The following is a 20512-nucleotide window of genomic DNA, read 5'->3' on the forward strand; positions in this document are numbered from 1 at the left end:
ACGGGAAGGGAGGGTTCAGTCTCTTCCAGCCAATTCCAGCCACTTGTGTCCTATACTTTCCCAGCCTGCTGAGACTTGCCACTGAAGACTAAAGGTGCCCTGGGCCATTAGCCCCTTCTTACATCACCACGGACGAGCCTAGGATAATTTTGCAAGTAGCAGGTAAGGCAATCTCAGTTCGTATAGACATGAAGGCCACTTACTCTCCCTTTTCTGAATATTCAGGTTGTGCCCATCCCTCAAAGATCTCTGTTATGGGTTTTGATGGCGTTATTTTTTTCTCCCCATTTGCCATGGATCCACTGCCTTGTTTAATACATAGTGTCTCCTCCTGCCTCAATGCCCCATGGGGCTGGGACAGTCTCCTAATTTAGATCACCTACCTCTCTCGCTCTTTCTCTCTCCTTCTCTGCTTCCTTTTTGCCCACTTCTGTTACAAATTTACCTCTGCCCCCCAGCCTAGTGTATCTCAAGCTTCTCCTCACCACTACATGGCTGGAAAGTTCCAGGGAAGGGCCCATTGGGTTTATCTCTCCATGTTAAAAGGAAACAGAAGCCACATCTTCATACATGCTGCAGATGATCCTTTCAGTCTACCTGAATCATTGCCAGCTAGAAGCAGTGGTCATTGGGACTTGGATTCTATCTGTAGAGTGTGGAATGTGACCACAGTTCCAGTTCATTGCAGACTTTCCCTGAATGTATGTGACTTTTGCTCCTTGGTACAGTTCTCAGACTGAAGTGGGGTTAGGTTATATTTATAAATAATGTGGAGCAGTGATGGTATCAACATGGACCTCGTGAAATTACATTAATATATTAAGGACATACAAAACTACAAAGATTTTTTTATTTTAGATCTTGCTGTATTAGCTAAGACATTGCTTGATAATCTAATAAGCATTATTTATTTAATTGTATTGAGACACTTGTTTTATTATCGGTTAGTAATGGTTATTTTAACTTTGTTATTTATTTTATATTTTTTCAGTCTTCCTCTGAATCGGTACATGGAAATTAGATGAGTATAAATTCCAATACATGAATCAAAGTTTAAAAAAATATAAAAGGGTGATATATCTGGGACCAAAAAATCAACAGGGTTTTGCAGTTAGATTTTGAGGGAACGGAGGTGTTGGGCACTGGCTTCTCCCCAACTCCCCATCTTACTTACAAAAATGTTAAGCCTTCCCCACACCTCCATGTGATGCTTGGCTTCCCCCAACCCCCAGATTTTCCAGTAAAGACTGCGAGCAAATTTCCTCTTTATCTAAAGTTAGGATGTTAAGTATCGGTGGGGTAATTTTGCACTCAGTGTAATTCTAAGGTTGCCTTGGAAACTATAATCAGAAAAGTCATTGATTTGCTAATGGCCCACTTTGCCCTGTAAATAAAGGAAAATGCGGTTTCTTGAGGCAAACATGTTTTTCTGCTAGGGCGATGTTTCTGCTAGCAGTATTTAGAGAGCACTCTCGAACTCATCTTTTAATTCTTTAAGTCTATTTTCTTTAATTACACTAGGATCTGCAACAATTCACCTGACACTTTCGGTCTAGAGCTGATGCTTAAACAACATGAGCTATATTTAGCTCCTGAAACTGATATACTCAGACCAACCAAGGTACCTCAGCACTAGGGCTGATGTACGAATGAACTGAACCCCAGGCTGAATTGAGCCACATGCTGCAAAGAGGAATTGAGAGAGCAGGGGGAGAGGATGGGGCAGTGAAGAAAATAGTCACTACTCTTATAGCACTGACCAAGAATCAAACTTATGTTGTCCCTACACCTGGTCGATGTTCTACTGAGCCAACCACTGAGGGCCTCTTTGATATTTTTGTTCAGGTTTTTGAACATAAGTAAATACAAGCATTCTTCTAAATTCTACTTATTAGTGAGACTACTTCATTAAAATAATTTTTTTTCCTGACTTGTGTTGGCACAGTAGATAAAGCGATGACCTGGATATAGTGAAGTCAGTGGTTCAAAACCCGAGGCTTACCCGGTGAAGGCACATATGTATGTTGATGCTTCCTGATCATCCCACCTTCTCTCTCTTTCTCTCTCTCTGCTCTTTCTGTAAATGAACAAAATGTTTTAAAGACTAAATTTTTAGACAAACTTTTAATAAAATCAACAGTGTGAGTTTAAGAATCTGCCATTGCTCACCGGTTGCCTCAGTGGTAGTGTCAGCCTGGTGTGTAGATGTCCCAGGTTCAATTTCCTTCAGGGCACACAGGAGAAAAACCTGTCTGATTATCTCCCCATTCCCCTCTCAGTTGCTTCTCTCGCTCTCTTTCTCTCTCTCTCCATTTTGCAAACATTGGCTCCATTGGATTGAGTAGGCCTTGGGTGAAGAGGATGGCTCTGGCATCCACCTAAGGTCCTAAGAAATGCTTGGTTGATGAGCAAGAGAGTAATGCCCCAGATGGGGCATTCCCCCTTAGTGGCTTTCTGGGTATTTTCTGGTCAGGGTACATGCAGGAGACTATCTCTGCCTCCTCTCCTCTAGTAAATAGAACAAAAAATATGAGTGTATCTTCCAAACTGATGTAGTCTTTGCATTGTCTATGTCAAATAAAAATTTCTTTTCCTGTCCTTATCACTATTTTAGGAATTCTATACCTGTGTTCTTTTATCAATCACTTCACTGTGCTAAATAATAATTTTCTCATAACAATTTTTCTCATGACCACTTTTGATACACTCACTTGCCGTCTGATTATCTTTGAAGGTGTCTGTCCAAGATCCTTTGATGTTTTTAAAATGGTGGACTTTTAGAAATTTTATGATGTGGCTATCAGTCTTCCTCAACACTTTTCACAGAGATGAAGACGGAGGAATAGACAAGAACAGATAAAAGGCGAGAGATGAGAAGCATCAGTTTTTCCTTGTGGCATCTTCATTGTTCATTGCTTTCTCATATGTGCCTTCACTGGTGGGCTACAGCAGAGTGAGTGACCCTTTGCTCAAGCCAGAGCTAGCTTGCCCTCAAGCCTGTGACCTTCATCTTCAATCCAGTGTCTTTTGGCTCAAGCCAACAAACCCTCACACTCAAGACTGGTGAGTCAGCACTCAATTCAAGTTCCACTGCCCCACCGCCTGGTCAGGCTGAATACCAGTGTTTAAACAGATAAAACTTGTGAGGTATGTGTTGAGATTCCTTTTATGTATTAATATTCACTTACTCATATATGCCAATGGTCCCCTAAGTGTTCCAACATCATTTGTTGCAAAGAATATGCGTTCACAGTCAAAGCCTTTGTTTCTTACTCAAACAATTGAGTGTATTTGATTTGTGCAGGTCTTTTAGTGGGATCTCTATTCTGTTCCATTTGTCTGTATTGTGCTTTCACAAATATTGCCAATACCAATACTACATATAAGTTTTAAAATCCTTTGATGTAAGCCTTGTAGGCTGGTTGTTTTCAGTTAGAATTTGTTATTCCTATATTAAGTGTAGAAACCCAGCAAATATTCTCTTTACCAAAAAATCAATGCTGGCCCTGGCCAGTTGGCTCAGTGGTAGAGTGTCGGCCTGGCGTGCAGAAGTCCCGGTTCGATTCCCAGCCAGGGCACACAGGAAAAACGCCCATCTGCTTCTCCACCCCTCCCCCTCTCCTTCTCTGTCTCTTGCTTCCCCTCCCGCAGCCGAGGCTCCATTGGAGCAAAGAAGGCCCGGGCGCAGGGGATGGCTCCTTGGCCTCTGCCCTGGGTGCTAGAGTGGCTCTGGTTTCAACAGCCACACCCCAGAGGGGCAGAGCATCGCCCCCTGGTGGGCAGAGCGTCGCCCCCTGGTGGGCATGCCGGGTGGATCCTGTTCTGGCAGATGCAGGAGTCTGTCTGACCGTCTCTCCCCCTTTCTAGCTTCAGAAAAATACAAAAAAATAAATAAATAAATGCTAAGACATTTTATATTGTCTACCCCTAATTAGTGGTGTGATAGGAGACCTCAATTTTCAGGTGTCTGTTCTAAAAAATATTGCCAGTATTTAACAAGAGGAACTTAGTACAATCCAAAAGATGGATTAAGATGCAAAGTACCTCATCATTACTCCTTAAATTAATTGATGACATAAATGAGAAAAATACATTAGAGAAATGCTTACAGAACAGAGAAAATTGAGAAAACATGATGTCTTAAACTGATATTGTATTGTGGGTTGAGTACTACAACTTGGGAAAAAAAACAGTGGAAAATTTTGTGAACTTAAGAGATTTCTCAGTTTGACAGATGTACCATAGTTATATAAAATGTTCACATGATAGGAACTTGAAGTATCCTGCTTGAGAGCAGACTCCTCTGGCTCTGCACACTCTCAGCAGCTTGAGTGTGGATGGCCTGCTTTGCATGGAATTATACACAGGACCCCATGGTCGCTAACTTGAACCCAATGTCACTGACATGTGCAAGGTTTCACTAGCTCCACTGAAGGCTTCCCCACCTGTTAAGGTCTGTATAAGAAAGCAATCATTGAACAACCTAAACCACCCAAATCTCTCCCTTCCTCTGTCTCTTTTGTCAATTAAGAAAAAAGCTGGGGCTCTGGCCGGTTTGCTCAGTGGTAGAGCATCGGCCTGGCGTGCAGAACTCCCGGGTTCAATTCCCGGCCAGGGCACACAGTAGAAGCGCCCATCTGCTTCTCCACCCCTACCCCTCTCCTTCCTCTCTTGTCTCTCTCTTCCCCTCCCGCAGCCAAGGCTCCATTGGAGCAGAGATGGCCCGGGCGCTTGGGATGGCTCCTTGGCCTCTGCCCAGTAGCTAGAGTGGTTCTGGTCCCAGCAGAGCGACGCCCCTAAGGGGCAGAGCGTCGCCCCCTGGTGGGTGTGCCGGGTGGATCTCGGTCGGGCGCATGCAGGAGGAGTCTGTCTGACTCTCCCCGTTTCTAGCTCAGAAAAATACAAAAGAAAAAAAAAACTGGAAATAACAATTGTGATCTAATTTTATTTTCCTTCTCCTAAAAAAATTTTCATATTATAACATTAATGTATATCTACATGTAATTAATAGTAAGTGGGTATAGAAAAATTATGGGTGAAATAATACGATAATTCCAGTTACCAGAAAGCTATGCAATAAAAAACGGTATGGGCCCTGGCTGGTTTGCTCAGTGGTACAGCGTCGGCCTGTCGTGCTGATGTCCCGGGTTCGATTCCTGGCCAGGGCACACAGGAGAGGCAGAGGCGCCCATCTGCTCCCCCCCCCCCCATCTCCTTCCACTCTCTCTCTCTCTTCCCCTCCACAGCCGAGGCTCCATTGGAGTGGAGATGGCCCGGGCGCTGGGGATGGCTCCTTGGCCTTTTGAGGACCATCCCACCATCCACCATCTCAGGTGACAAGCCCCAACATTGCAGCTTTTTTTACATATAGTTTTAGATTTCCCAAAATGGCGGCTTCCAATGCGGCTTTTTGGAGCCAGGGGTATTGACAGATCGCCTTGGAAGAAAGTGCGAGAAATCGCCTCTGTTTCTTCTAATGCTTCAGTTCCTCATTGGCCATGGTAACAGCCTTATATCGGGATGACACTTTCAGGCGCCAAGTTAGTTTGTGGAAGTGTGAATTTTATATTCCTCGTGGGCTCCAGAAAACCAGATCAGTGTGTTCTCCTTTGAAATATTCCGAAATGTTTTCTTTGGTAGGAGATTTGTCTCTGATATCTCAGAGTAACTGACAAAACAGAGTGATAGTGGTGCAGTGTGGACTCCTGTATTATGACAGTCGGAGGAGTCAAGTGGAAGGAGCTCCAATGTATTTTTGAAGAAGCAGGTGACTGCCTGTGGTTTGCGTACTGTTGGGCAGATAAGCTTTACAAATGTTTAAGTTTTTTTGCTTATATTTTACATTGGCCTGGGCAGCAGTTGTGTGTAGTCTGTGTTAGGCTGTGGTGTTTGCCCTCAGAGCTGCATATTGTAAACTGCAGATTGCCTTTTTGTCAGAGGGGTCATTGTATTGCTGATGTTTCCTAGAGAAGGTCCTCCCCCCAGCCACCCACCATGGCTGTCTTGTATATGATCCCATGCTCAAGGCAGTGACCACGGGGTTTGGAACCTTGGTTCTCAGCATCCCAGGCTGATGCTCTATCCACTGCATGACCGCTTGGTCAGGCACTTTTTCAATATTTTATGTATTTATTTTAGAAATAGGGGAGAGAAAGAGATGAAAGGCAGGGTGTAGGACCCAGAAGCACCAACTTATAGTTGCTCCTTATATGTGCCTTGACTGGGCAAGCCGGAGGCTTCAAACCAGCACCCTGAGCATTCCAGGTTGATGCCCTATCCATAGCGTCACCACAGGTCAGGCCTGATGAGGTTTATAAGAAATTTATTGATGCATCTTAGAACAGATGGGCTGAGTGCAAAATGTCATAAGCATTGAGTGCCAGGGAATTTGAGCTTTTATATTATATATTCAGTGAGGAGCGCTAACAAGATTAATTTTGATGGGTAATTTTTGGGTGTGGTGATAAGAGGTGATCACTTAATGAGAAAATTGCCCTAGTGAGGGTATGGGTTGGGTGGTGAGGAGAGGTGAAATATCATTTTTTCCCAGGTGGAAAATTAAGGAAACGCCCTTGTGCTAGATTAATTAAATCTGGCTAGTAGAGGATTTTTGGTAAGGGGCCCCGGATCCAAACGTAACAGGTATAGAGGTACTTTTTGAAGGAAAAGAAACTAAATTATTTTAGAGGCGAGTTATTTTTGAATTGTTAGATTTCTGTAAGGTGCAAAAGTTTTGTGCAGGGGGAAGAAACAAAGAAGGACTGATGAAGTAAACAGAGGTAAAAAAAAAAAAAAAAAAAAGAGGAGGGACTGCTCTAAGACCTTAAGCAGAAAGTAGAGAAGATTTAGATGAGTGTCCCCGTACACCTCAAGAGAAAAAGAGAAAAAAGAGGCTGTAATGTTGACACATCTCACCTTCTACTGATGGACAAAATCTGCTTTCTGCTATTTTTCTTCAGTAAATCATGCTGCTGTTGTTTTTCAGAAAGTCACTGAGAAAGAACACAGACCAGAATGTGCTAATCTGAGCACACTAAGGCACCATTCCCCATGTCAGCAGATGCCCAGGGCAGCAGCCCCTAGTTCCTGTAGTTAATAGTCCATCCAGTCCCTCTCAGTTGAAGCTACACTATCCACTGTGCCATCGCCTGGTCAGGCTTAAAAAACCATTCTTACCTTTTTCTATTGAGAGCCTGCTGTGCCATCAGGTCTCTATCTGTGCAGGAGTCTGCTCATCAGCATTCTATTTACTTCCTGTGACTTATTTGTCTATAGTACTATTATTGTACTGTTATAATTAAATAACATTAAGTCTCATAAGTGATAGAGCATGTATTTCCATTTTGTTATTAAAGCTGTGTATAGCTGTTAGTTTAGGATTTTGAATGGAATTTTATTCTGTGTATAAATACATTTGGGAAAGAAGACTTTTTAAATGCATGGACTTCTGAGAGTTTTGTTCACAGTCAACCTTTCCATGTATTTAAGTTAAAATTTATCTCAACTTCTTAAAAATAAAAATAGTATTAAATATTTTTAAGAATTTGACTAGACAGTGGATACAGCATTGGACTGGATCATGAAGGACCCATGTTCAAAACCCCACGGTCACCAGCTTGAGCCTGATGTCGCTGGCTTGACCAGGGGTCACTTGCTCTGCTGTAAGCCCTGTTCTAAAAACAAATATGACAAAGAAATCACAGAACAGCAAAGGAGCCTAATGAAGAGTGGATGCTTTTCATCTCTCTTTCTGTTCCTGTCTTTCCCTCTCTCTGTCTCTGCTCTACAAAATAAATTTTTAATTAATTTATTTATTTTAGAAAAAGAGGATGTGTTGTAAAGTACCCATACCTCAATGCCACGGGTTTACCTAGAGACACCAAGTCCAGATAAACTTTGAAGAGTTTTGTTAGAGGAGATTTTTTTTTTTTTTTTTTGTATTTTTCTGAAGCTGGAAACGGGGAGAGACAGTCAGACAGACTCCCGCATGCGCCTGACCGAGATCCTCCCAGCACGCCCACCAGGAGGCGACGCTCTGCCCCTTTGGGACGTCCCTCTGTTGCGACCAGAGCCACTCTAGAGCCTGGGTCATAGGCCAAGGAGCCATGCGCCCGGGCCATCTTTGCTCCAGTGGAGCCTCAGCTGCGGGAGGGGAAGAGAGAAACAGAGAGGAAGGAGAGGGGGAGGGGTGGAGAAACAGATGGGCTCTTCTCCTATGTGCCCTGGCCGGGAATCGAACCCGGGACTTCTGCATGCCAGGCCGACGCTCTACCACTGAGCCAACTGGCCAGGGCTGAGATTTTTTTTTTTTTTTTTTTAGATTTTATTTATTTGTTTTTATTACAGAGAGAGAAGGAGAGATAGAGAACAGGGAGAGGAGCAGGAAGCATCAACTCCCATATGTGCCTTGACCAGGGAAGCCCAGGGTTTTGAACCAGCGACTTCAGCATTCCAGGTCAATGCTTTATCCACTACGCCACCACAGGTCAGGCTAGAGGAGGACATTTATTAAATATGCCGGCTGCATATGGCTGACATGGGTTAGTTGCAAACCCAAGTCGTGTGCATCTCCCACAGCCCTTGCAGCAGGTTATATACCTTTGGTCACACACACACACAGTTTGGCAGGAAAAGGAGGAGGAAGATGGGACACAATTCATTAGGAAGCTTACATTTCTCTATGGGACATATAAAAACATTTCTACACATTAAAACTTATAAGGTAACAATAGCAAAAATGTTTCACATATTAAAACATATTTTGTATTTTTCTGAAGCTGGAAACGTGGAGGCAGTAAGACTCCCGCATGTGCCAGACGGGGGGGGGCTAAGTTCTGTTTCGACCAGAGCTATTGTAGCGCCTGAGGTTGAGGTCATGGAGCCATCCCCAACGCCTGGGCCAACTTTGCTCCAATGGAGCCTTGGCTGTGGGAGAGAAAGAGAGACAGAAAGGATTATCAGTACCCACAATAGAGATCTTCAAGGGATAAATATAACTCAAATATTAGGCAAGGTATAATCAATGGCCCTTGTGTTTACAAGAAATGAGATCAGTTTACCTGCTACGTGGAAGAAATACCCTGGGCTCATCCATGGTGATGTGAAATGGGCCAATGACCCTGGGTACGTTTAACCTTCGTTGTCAAGTCCCAGTAAGCTGGACATGGTCAGGTCTCAGGTTGCTGAATTAGGGCTGAAAGAGACAAAACCCTCCTTTCTAGAAGCAAAGGGGCAGCTTACCTTCCAGTGTCCCTTTTTCTCACAGCAAAGGCATGTCCCTGGTGGGGGCTGAGAAGCCTGGCAGGCCTCAGCTCAATGACCTTCCCTTCCACTCTAGAAGCAGAACACTGATGGAGTCCTATGAAGCCCTTTTGGGGCGTTGGCACCTTTAATGGCGTATTCCAAGAGTTAATATTTTTCTGACCTCTTTTGGGTTCTATTTGCCTTTTCTGTCTTTTTCTTGGTGGTTATAGACCTTCAAAGTCATGCTCGCCTGATCTGTGGTGGCACAGTGGATAAAGCATCAACCTGGAAATGCTGAGGTAGCCGGTTCGAAACCCTGGGCTTGCCTGGTCAAGGCACATATGGGAGTTGATGCTTCCAGCTCCTCCCCCACTTCTGTCTCTGCCGGGGTCCAGCCCCGGGGGGGATCCAGGGGTCCACAGGAGGATACGGCGTCAGCGACATCAAGTGAGAGAGCCGAATTCTTTTCTTTCTCTTTATTCTCTGGTTAGCATTTACTGCCAGGCATCTCCCTTTTTCAAATATTAGTGTAGGTCCCTTTTTATACACACACTGAGTTACAATTACATGGTGTTAATTATTGCTTTTGTTTCACTATATTTACATGTTTTCAGATAACAGTTAATTTATATCTATAAATCACAAACCAGGTAGCAAATCATTCAAAATACAAAATAACTTGAATAGCGATAACAACATCGGTAAAAGCTTTTAAAGTATTAGTACTAATAGTTAACTAACTTTACTGTTGTTGTGAGTCAAGGGGCAGAGAGAGATTAGCAGACGAAATCATCATGGACTAACAATGGACCGCCGCTTGCTTAGGTAAATGGCTTAGAGTTTATGCAGTGTCCTACTTTTTCTCACAAGATTCTAAAAGGCTTGCCTATAAAGAATTGACATAACATTAAGAATAGCTTTCACCCAAAGATATACAGAGTGCACTTGCAAGATAGCCTAGTAGCAACATAATTTCAGAAGACATTAACTTATTACTTCTATGGATTCCCCTACATTCCTCTCATTATCAAAAAATCTTGGAAAGTATATAAATTTCATGAGAACATCTCATTGAGAAAGCCTAGCAATTGCCTTTAGTCAAAAAACAATTCTCTTAGTAAAACATTCTTTTCTTGCAGACTGCGCTCTCATCCTAGGCCACACAATGGACCATTCTACTATACCTTACCTAAGATACTATTTAGTCAAATATTACTTATTTATTATATTTAAACACTAGTTAAGTTCTAACTCTATTCTTTTCAGAGTGTACCACTATCTACAGATCAAATAAGCAAGAAGAAAGGAATGTTTCTCTACTCTATCACATGAAAAGGCTAGGGAGAAAAAATGTTGAATTAAGTGAAGGCCTAAAGGTGCTCTGTGCACAGCCACTGCCTCCTACCTATTCACAAGTCACAATCTATTCTTTCTAACATGATTAAGAAGAAATTCTCCTACAAACTTAACCCTTTACAAGGGATATCATAGCCAGCCTCTTGTGTCTATGAGCCCAGCTCAAGGGGCCCACAGGCTTTTCTGTGGAACTCACACCCTCTGTCTCATTTCCAAAGGAATTACTACGAATCTACAGGGAAAGCACAGTACTATTATCCCTGTGCCATAAATAATAGCACACACCCAGAAAAGGGGGGATATAAGGCCAGATTAATTCAAAAAGTCAAAGGGGGAAGTATCGTTGTGTCTCTCCTTTGGGTGACTTCGTCAACCCGCAGCCATTGGTCTTCTCTGCTGTGACTTTGTCAATCAGCAGTTTTTGATCTTCTGCTGTGACCTTGTCAATCAGCAGTTTTTGATCTTCTGCTGTGACCTTGTCAGCCAGCAGTTGTTGATCGGCTCCCGACATCTCTCTCTCTGTCTCTCCCTCTCCTCTTTAAAATGAATGAATAAAAATTTTTTTTAAAGAATTCATGCTTAGAAGATTCTGCTGAATGGCTTGAGCGTCCATATCTGTGTATATAAACTTTTGGAAAAAGACAAAACCAGCATTATTAGCTGGATCAAATAAAAGAGGGTAAAAGTTTTCAAGAGGAACAGGTTTGTTGTCTCCTTTAGGATTCCAGAGTTTCTCTGCTGCTGAATAAGTCAGTATATAGTATTTTAAAAGAAATTTTTAAGCAAAGAGCATGATAAAAATAGATTTGCTTGAGTTCCAGGATATGACTCCCTTTCTTATATTACCTAGCAATGAACAATATTGTTTCAAAATGATAATAAACTTAGCATTATATAAAGACATTATTAATCATATTTTTAATATCAAAACTAAGATTTTAATATTACAGGGATATGAGACAGCAAATAAAAGGAATTACCAAAAGACCTTTGAAATAATATATATATACATTTCTAACATGGGAAATACTTTTTCACACATTAGTGGGGGGTAATAAGTCATTACTCCTAACCCAGTGGTCAGAAAACTTACTAGTTAATACAGCCAATTATTAACAGTACAATAACTGAAATTTCTTTTGAGAGCAAATTTAAAATTATATAGGTAGGCATATTCCCTACTGAGGCAGATCCCACATATGGCACTCTATTGGAGAGCTATACCCAAAGGAGGAAAAGGCCTTATGTGGTCCACAAGCTGTTTATGAGTGGCAGTTTGCCAACCAGGGTTCTTATAAAAGGGGGAAAAAGAAGAGGCATCCGATGGGCCTGTCCCTTTTTATGAAACCCTAGGCCTAGCTGAACCCTATCCTGGCCAAGCATTCGATGGCAGCAGCGAGGATCTGGGCTTGGTTTCAAGGTAGCACCTAACCTTCCCAGGGCTCCTGTTCCCTTTTCTTTTGCCACTGTTTTAGAGATGCAGCTGCCACAGGAGAGGTGGCGCAGGCAGGCAGGTGTTTTGACCCGGAATTTTCAAGAACTAAGTTGACTTTTATCCCCCCCCCCCCGGCCTCTGTCTAGTTTTCACAAATTAAAATATAATTTTTATAAATTTACCTTCCTAACAGTGGGCTGCTTTAGTCCACGTGAGGTTTCCAATTTTCCTGCAATATCCTGAAAATTCTTTTTATAAATTTTACTATTCTAGGTAAAGTAGTGGGTCTCCCGCATGACTCCCATGCCTCCCTCATTAGATAACAAATATGCCACATGAAAGAACTGAGAGACTTGGAGGGCACCCAATACCTGCCTTACCCTGTGGGAGACAGTTGGGGAACCTTTTCTATAATTTTTACACTAGTGGAGGGCTACAAGCCACCTCCCCTTAACCCACAGAGGGCCTGTCTTTGATAATTCTATCTCTTATGCTACTATTATTTATATTTCTATTATTATTTCTGGAGCTTCAATTTAAATAAGGAAACTGACAACTATCAAGGTCCACACCCATGTGTTGTTAATTTCTAAATCCTTTTTCTTTTCTGTAAGATTTTTCTAAAGCAAAGTTCTAATTTTTACTTCTATTCCTACCCTGTTTTTTCGAAGTGGGCAAAATTTCTTTTGGTCAGTAGGTGGATATCTGAAACTAGTTTTTATTCTATACTTTTTCTAGCTACCTTACTGTTACTCCAGCCCCCTTGCCTTCCCCCCTGCTGTTCCACATACAGCACGTACCAGCCCTGCATTCTGCTTTTCTCTTACTCAAACTGCTTACTTGCCAGCCCTTCAGCTCCAGAGGCTGGAGAAACAGTTTCAGTTTGTGGGCTCCACTTTTCTCTCACCCCCTTGGCTACTTGTAATATTGGACATCTATTTTTCCAATGCCCTTCTTCCTTAAAATAGGCACACTGATTCTTTCCTAGGAGAGTCCTAGTCTTTCTTGAATTGTTTCCTTTCTCTCCTCTATTTCGGTCCTTTGGGGGTCCCTTATCCTAAAACAGTTTGTCTCTTGGAGTGCTGCTACTATTGCTTTAGTTATTCTTTTTTTCTGTTTTTGACTGAAATTTGGCTTGACTAAGAAGACGTGGCACCTGCTTTGTATCAAATATGTTTTAAGCCACTGTGGCAGATTCATTGTTAAACTTAGCTATTAATCAATGTATTATAGAGGTATTAATTATTGCATAAGACGAAGGGAAGAAGCCAACAGAAGAGAACTTTTTGAGGAGAGAAGTCTAACAGGGTGCCCTGAAGCCAAAGGTCCTGAATCCAAGAAAAGATATGTAGTAGAGCAGGGGACAGGAGTCCAAACCATGAAATGCCACAAGAAATTTCTCAAAGGAACAAAGAAAATCTGCAATATACACAAATCACCATTTAAGATTACTTTCTAGTCACAAACTTTCAATTTTTGACACAAATCCTCATGCCAGACCTTAAAAAGAGACACATATAGACATTAAACCAAGACTTTATATACAAATGTTAATCGACTTACAACCTATGCAACTTATGACCATTCGACTTTACAGCCATAAATGCTACCCAGTCCTGCTTCATGTCTGTCAGCGCAAGCGTTGCTCAGTTGGGTGCATGACAGTGCAAACCAGCTTCCGGCAGCACTACCATCTTTGTGTGTACCATTTCAACTGTTATCCCAGACTCAGTACAGCAGTTTGTGTTTTGTGTCTTGGATATTTTTCATCAAACCCCTCCCAAGATGTCTGTCTAGAGGAAATTGTGTTTCCAAATATTAAACCAGTTGTACTGGTAATGCAGTGTTTAAATTAAACCTGACGAATGTAAAAATAAGAAACAAAATGGTGTAGAGATGATACAAATGGCATAAAATGAACAAAGAAAATTATGATATATAACAATGAAAGAAAATTATGATAAAATATGACTTACAGATTTTTATAACATCATTTCACAGTTATGTACATAAAGCTTACTCACGACCAAATCATGTTATGACCAGTCTGTCAGAACCAATCATGGTCGAAAGACGAGCACTAGCTGTATACAAATCATAAATTAACAAATTTAAATGAGTGTGATTTAGATGAAAATTATACCAAATATTTTTTTGACAAAGACGGAGCTTCATAGATAAGGGAAGGCTTCCTCCTAGTAGCCTTTTAGGTGCATGCAGATCAGGTCCCTGAATGGACTTTAGACTCAAACTCAGGGGTTTCAGACAAACAATGAAAGCAAAGAATGAGATCTTAACTAATACAAAGATGTCCCTGAAAATCCTGAGACAGAACTGATCAGCTCAGTATCAACTCAGTCCCCACTCAGGTTTTTTCCTGAGGGCACCATCAAATGTAATGTGGCACCATCAAATATACCCACTCAGGTCTTTCTCTGAGAGTATAACACAACTAGATGCCTCCGGAAATTCGGAGTCTCAACTCAGTCCCCCTTAATTGTCTTCCTAGAGCATGAACAAATGTACAAATATGCGAACAAAAATATACATCTCTGAAAGCCCGAGAGAGAACTGGTGGACCTGGTCAACTCGGTTCCCACTAATTTTCTTTCTAGAGTACGACTGAATCTGCAAACAGAAATGGACACCTCCAGAAGCCTGCTTTCCAGAGTACAACCAGATGCATCCCAGAGAATCCTAAGGCAGGAACAACAGACTTCTTACCAACATCTCGGTCTTTTGAGAGTCCCAGATCCAGACAGACTAGTTCCAAATAGCAAAGTAGAAGAGTGGCTCTACCTACACCTCCGGAGCTTAAATTCAGCAAAGCAGAAGATCTGTTCCACTTACACACTTCTGGAGTTACAAATTAGTAAAGCAAAAGACTTGCTTTACCTACAAATTTTCAGAGTTTTAAATCAGCAAAACAAAAAATTTACCCCACCTACATATCTCTGGAGTTACAAATTAGCAATGCCACAAATCTACCTTACCTACAACCTAGTCCCAAACAAATTTGACCAGTAAGAGTTTCAAACAGAAAAGTGAAAGCAAGAATTCAGAGGAAAGCTAGAATTCAATAAAGCAAAAGAATTGATCCACCTACCTCCTTGATTTCTCTCTCGAATTGTTAAACTATCAAATTTGGGAACTGGAAGGCATCTACTGAAGAACTGTCTGGACCCACAGGAAAACCGGGAGCCCTGAAAATGTCTCAGGTGGTGCCTCTCCACAAGACTCAAGCGGGTTTGGGCAGCTCCCCGGAAAGACCCTTCGATTCGGAGTGTCTCTACCAGGTGACGCAAAACACCGAAGCCACACGTTGGACGTCAAATGTTGTAAATTACCTATATCTCAATTCTACAAGTTTACATAGAGACACTGTTGGGCAGATGAAATATATTATGCTCACTTAGTTAAAGATGGCGCTGCCTGCATAGAAGCATGTCGCCCAGGTAATATTAATGTGTCTTGAGGGTGGGCTGTGGGCAGGCAGATTTCTTATAGCCTGGGCCTTGGTTTTAGGACTAAGCTTTTCCCACCCCTTTTGATATGGGGTGGTACAATCCCATTATGCCTCAGATAAATGACTTTATATTAGGGACTTCCCTATTTTATGTATTTGATTAAAGGTTTTGATTTCTGCACTATAAAGTGGGGCAGACTGGGAGCTTGCTATCTCGGTTCCTGAGATTAGCATTATAGGAGAGAGCAGAAAAGGAGAGCAGAAAAAGGCCATGTGGAGGAGGCCAGGAGAAGCAGCCTAGATTAGATGGTGGAGTGCTGAGGGACAAGCCAGGTTGTGCAGAGTTTGTGCAGGGAGAAGGAAGGAGATGGGGAACAGAGGTGAATAAGTCTGGTGAGCTAGAAACCTTTGATTCTAAGAAACTCGGATAAAGTCAGTAGCTTTATGAGCACTGAATGAGTGGGTTTTGGAGCCCAGTGTGTGTTTTTACTTGCGCGCCAGGTGCAAGCTAGGATTACAGATGATGGCCTACCAGTTCTTGGCTCCGTTGTTTCATTACTGTCTGTCCGAATCCAATGCGAAAGTGCATGGGCCAGGTGGCTGTTACCGTGGCCGTGGATACTGGCTTTACACTCAGATAACCTTTAAAACTAAATGACCCATTGTTCTTTTAAACCAGAAACTTCTACATTCTTCTGCCTCCCCTCCCAAAGGAAAGACAGGATAGAAAGCCTGACCTTTTCTTGTAAAATATCAATATTAATTTTGCAACTTTTGAGTACTTTTCTACAATAACCTACATGCTATAGGAGTTTAAAGATTATACAGATTTCACGGATAATGGAGGGAGAAGTGCCACAAACCAGCATGTCTATTAATTCCATGTCCTGAGTGGAAACAGCACAGAATTAAGAAAATAGTCTTATACAAAAAGGATGGGCTCAGAAGGTCTCTTTGCAACACAAGAGAGAGCTTGCAAAGGCAAACCTCCATTCCCCAAGCTGCTTTATTTATAAGGCAAAGTAAGACCATTAGCAAATCAAAGAGATGAATAAAGCAAAGTCACATTTCCAAGGCATCTCAAGAATTCTCCCAAATGCAGAAAAACCCCATCATACATAACATCTTAACTTCTCAAGACAAAGGATAAAAGAAACTTGCCTCCAGTCTTTCCGAGGGACATGAGGGGCAGGATGACTATAAACAATCTAGCACCAAAGCACAACAGCCTTTAGCAACTTCGCAGAACAAGTGAGGTGGGGCGTTGGGCAGACTGTCAGGTTACTGCCACTTCCCCACACTTCTGTGCCCCCAAAATCTAAACTACAAAGACCCTGTAAGCTTTCAGTTTCCAACAGAGAGGGACATGGAGCTAGAGGTATAGTCAATGCATGGTTGCTTAACTTTCAGTTCAATGATTGATTGCTTTTTGTACATACCTTGATTGGGCACTTCCAGGGTCTCAAATCAGCGACCTCAGCATACTAGGTTGACACTATCTGTAAGGTATTTTTCCCCGCCGAGAAGGAAGGAACAGGCCAGATCCCCAAAGTGTGGAATAGCAAAAGGCTTTATTGAGTACAGAGCACGCATCCCGCCCAGCAAGGTTCCCTGGCCCCAAAGAGAGAAAGATGGAGGCCAGAGAAGTTGCACGGATTAAACCGCATGGGAGATATTTAAAGGGTCCCTGTAGGGAAGTGGAGCTACTTTGACGTGGTGAAATTTCACTGGCTGGCAGATGATCGCTTCTTTCCAAATGGTTCCTGGGAAGCTTCCTTTGGCGGGCTTGATTGTAGGTGGTCCTAGCGAAAGTGGGCGGGTCTGAGTTCCCCATGTGACCATCCCCCATTATCCTCCGACCTTACACTATCTACTGCTTTACGTCAGAACTAGCCATAATTTTCTAAAAGGTTATTTCCAATGAAAAGGACCCTGTGATTTCCTCAGAATTAATACCAGATTCTTGTCTTTTAGTGTTCCTCTCTAATATTCAAAGGAGGTTCTATTACTTTAAATATTTAAATACTTAGACTCATGGTGATTGCAGTTTTGGAAGTTAAAATGTTCTTGGGAAGGATAACAGAAACAAACCTTCTCTTGTCCCTCTTACACCCTGATCCCCTAGGGCTGAGCTCACTCTTGCTGAGCTCTGCTCACTGCATAAAAACTGAACTCCCATTTTTCGAGAGAAAATTTCCAGAAGTAGGGATGAGATAAAACGTACTTGATAGTGTTGTAAAACACCCAATCCACAATTCTGTGGGTTTTTGTAGAGACACCAAGTCCAGATGAGTTTTTAAAAGTTTTACTAAAGGAGGAAATTTATTAAATATGCTGGCCACATATAGTTTACATGGGGCAACAATCCTAAATTGTGAGTGTCTATAATATTCTAGGGGGTCGTTCTATACCCTTAATTATATGTATATATGGGCGAAGAAAAAGTCTGACATCACAGCATAAGCTTATAACCTTGGTCTTTAGCTTCCAGGTTTGGGAAAAGGATTAAGGGGTGAGAATGGGACATAATTCATTAGCAAGTTTATAACATCTGTCTATAGGATTTATAAAAGACTTCTACACATTAAAACAAGGTAACACAATGGTAAAAAAAAGTCACTTTACATATTAAAAGACATTTTTATATTTTCTAGTGTTCATTTGCTATTCTTTTGTGCAGAGGTATATACATTAACTACATGCTTTCAGGAGGGGAGAGGTAGTTTCCATGGGGTAAAATACCTATAAATGGCCCATTACTATAACAAAAGGTTTAATTTACTCTTTCTCTTCCTGCACTTGGCTAACTATTCACCTGTTTCCTTACAGGTGTAGGGGAAGGTTAGAGAATCCAAATCACCTTCTCTGCATTTACAATACAATGTTATCAACCCTACTGGTTTTATGCTAATTGCACAAGTATAGAAATCCTATCTACAAAAATCTCTGCACCTAGCCCAAATTAATAAAATGTTCTTTAAGCTTCCTAAAATATTAATATTAATTCTGTAACTTTTGATACCTTACAACAATAGTATATGTTAACTAACAAGTACTTCCATAAAAGTCACTGAGAGTAGAAATAAAGTTATTGGATATTTTAGCATTTAGTTTACTTTCTTCAGGGCTCATGTTACAGGGAGTATATTTCCCTACAAAATGCCTTTAGATATATTTCTAAATTAATTCTTTATAGGTGAATAGTATTTCTTTTATTTTCCTTAGACTATTAATTTTACAAGTGGTGTTATCAACAACAGAAAGAATATTCAGGGGTAAAAAAGAGCCCTGGCCAAATAGTTCAGTAAGTTACAATATTTTCCCAAAGCATGGAAGTAGCCGGTTCATTCTTGATCAGAAACAGACCATCACTCTTTCTCATATCAATAAATCAAAAAATAGAAAATGAAAAAGTAATAGAAAGCAAAAAGCCCTGTCCTGATAACTCAGTTAGTTCGAACATGGCCGCCATACTCCTACGTTGTGGCTCTGATGCCTAGTCAGAGCACACAGAAGAATCAACCAGTGAATGCATAAATAAGTAGAACAGCAAATCAATGGTTTTTCTCTCTTTCTATAACTTTAAAATTAATGTTTAAAAAATTTTAAAGAGAAAACAAAAATAGAGCTAAATAATACTCATAGGGAAACAGCAGTGTTAGGCTTTCTCGCTTACCCTGTTCTTGATTAGTGCGTGAGTACACTGTGGAGCCTCGTGTGTGTAGCCTACGTAAGGCTATGGGTACTGTCCATCAGAGCGGTTTTGAGTATTCCTTGTCCACCAGTGTGAGGGGCCATGTTGCTGTTTGTTTACCTTCTGCCCTGAGAATTTATCCTGTGCCTATCTGTTCATCCCCCTGTGCGAGACTTTATTAAGTAAGAATGACCCAAATCTTTCTGGCTCAGTCTTCTACATTAAAATACTGAAATTTAAAAATGAAGATAAACTGTCTAATTACTCCAAAGGAACATATATAATCAGTTTTTGGCTAAGATTAAGTGTGGTATCTGTTCCTATTAGTTTAATATCTGATAAGTCATCTATTAAAAGGACAATATAGTAAATGCTTTTTTGAAATTAATAAATGAGAAAAAAGCTTGATCCATCACCTCCATGCTCTTTCCTGGTATTGCAATATTTCCAGGAATTGGGAAGGGGGAAAAATGAACAAAAGGACACATAATAAATTAAATATTATGTTATAGTGAGATATATTGACCTAATAAATTGTTATCAGATAGGGGATGTAGCCCTTCAGGTCAGTTCTGGCCTTGAATTAGTGTAGGAAGAGATTTACAACATGAGTCCATGTGATTTTTTTTTTTGAGACAGAAACAGAGAGAGAGACAGGAAGGGACAGATAGACAAGAAGAGAAAGATAGCCTGACCAGGCAGTGGCGCAGTGGGTAGAGCGACGGACTGGGATGCAGGGGACCCAGGTTCAAGACCCCGAGGTTGCCAGCTTGAGCACGGGCTCATCTGGTTTGAGCAAAAAGCCCACCAGCTTGTACCAAAGGTCTCTGGCTCCAGCAAGGAGTTACTCGGTCTGCTGAAGGCCTGTAGTCAAGGCACGTATGAGAAAGCAATCAATGAACTACTAAGGTGTTGTAACACACAATGAAAAACTAATAATTGCCCTGGCCGGTTGGCTCAGCGGTAGAGCGTCGGCCTAGCGTGCGGAGGACCCGGGTTCGATTCCCGGCCAGGGCACATAGGAGAAGCACCCATTTGCTTCTCCACCCCTCCGCCGCGATTTCCTCTCTGTCTCTCTCTTCCCCTCCCGCAGCCAAGGCTCCATTGGAGCCAAGATGGCCCGGGCGCTGGGCATGGCTCTGTGGCCTCTGCCCAAGGCGCTAGAGTGGCTCTGGTCGCAACATGGCGACGCCCAGGATGGGCAGAGCATCGCCCCCTGGTGGGCAGAGCTTCGCCCCTGGTGGGCGTGCCGGGTGGATCCCGGTCGGGCGCATGCGGGAGTCTGACTGTCTCTCCCTGTTTCCAGCTTCAGAAAAAT

The 20512-nt window shown here is 41.9% G+C and overlaps 1 non-coding gene across 1 annotated transcript; it reads left to right on the forward strand.

Annotated features, from left to right (window-relative positions):
- Positions 1-19477: 19477 nt before the first annotated feature.
- LOC136332517 (U2 spliceosomal RNA) lies at positions 19478-19661 on the forward strand. The gene has a single exon (XR_010730758.1). It is a non-coding gene; the product is annotated as a U2 spliceosomal RNA (small nuclear RNA).
- The last annotated feature ends 851 nt before the right edge of the window (positions 19662-20512 follow it).

Source organism: Saccopteryx bilineata, chromosome 3 (assembly GCF_036850765.1).
Source record: "Saccopteryx bilineata isolate mSacBil1 chromosome 3, mSacBil1_pri_phased_curated, whole genome shotgun sequence".
Taxonomy (NCBI): Eukaryota; Metazoa; Chordata; class Mammalia; order Chiroptera; family Emballonuridae; genus Saccopteryx; species Saccopteryx bilineata.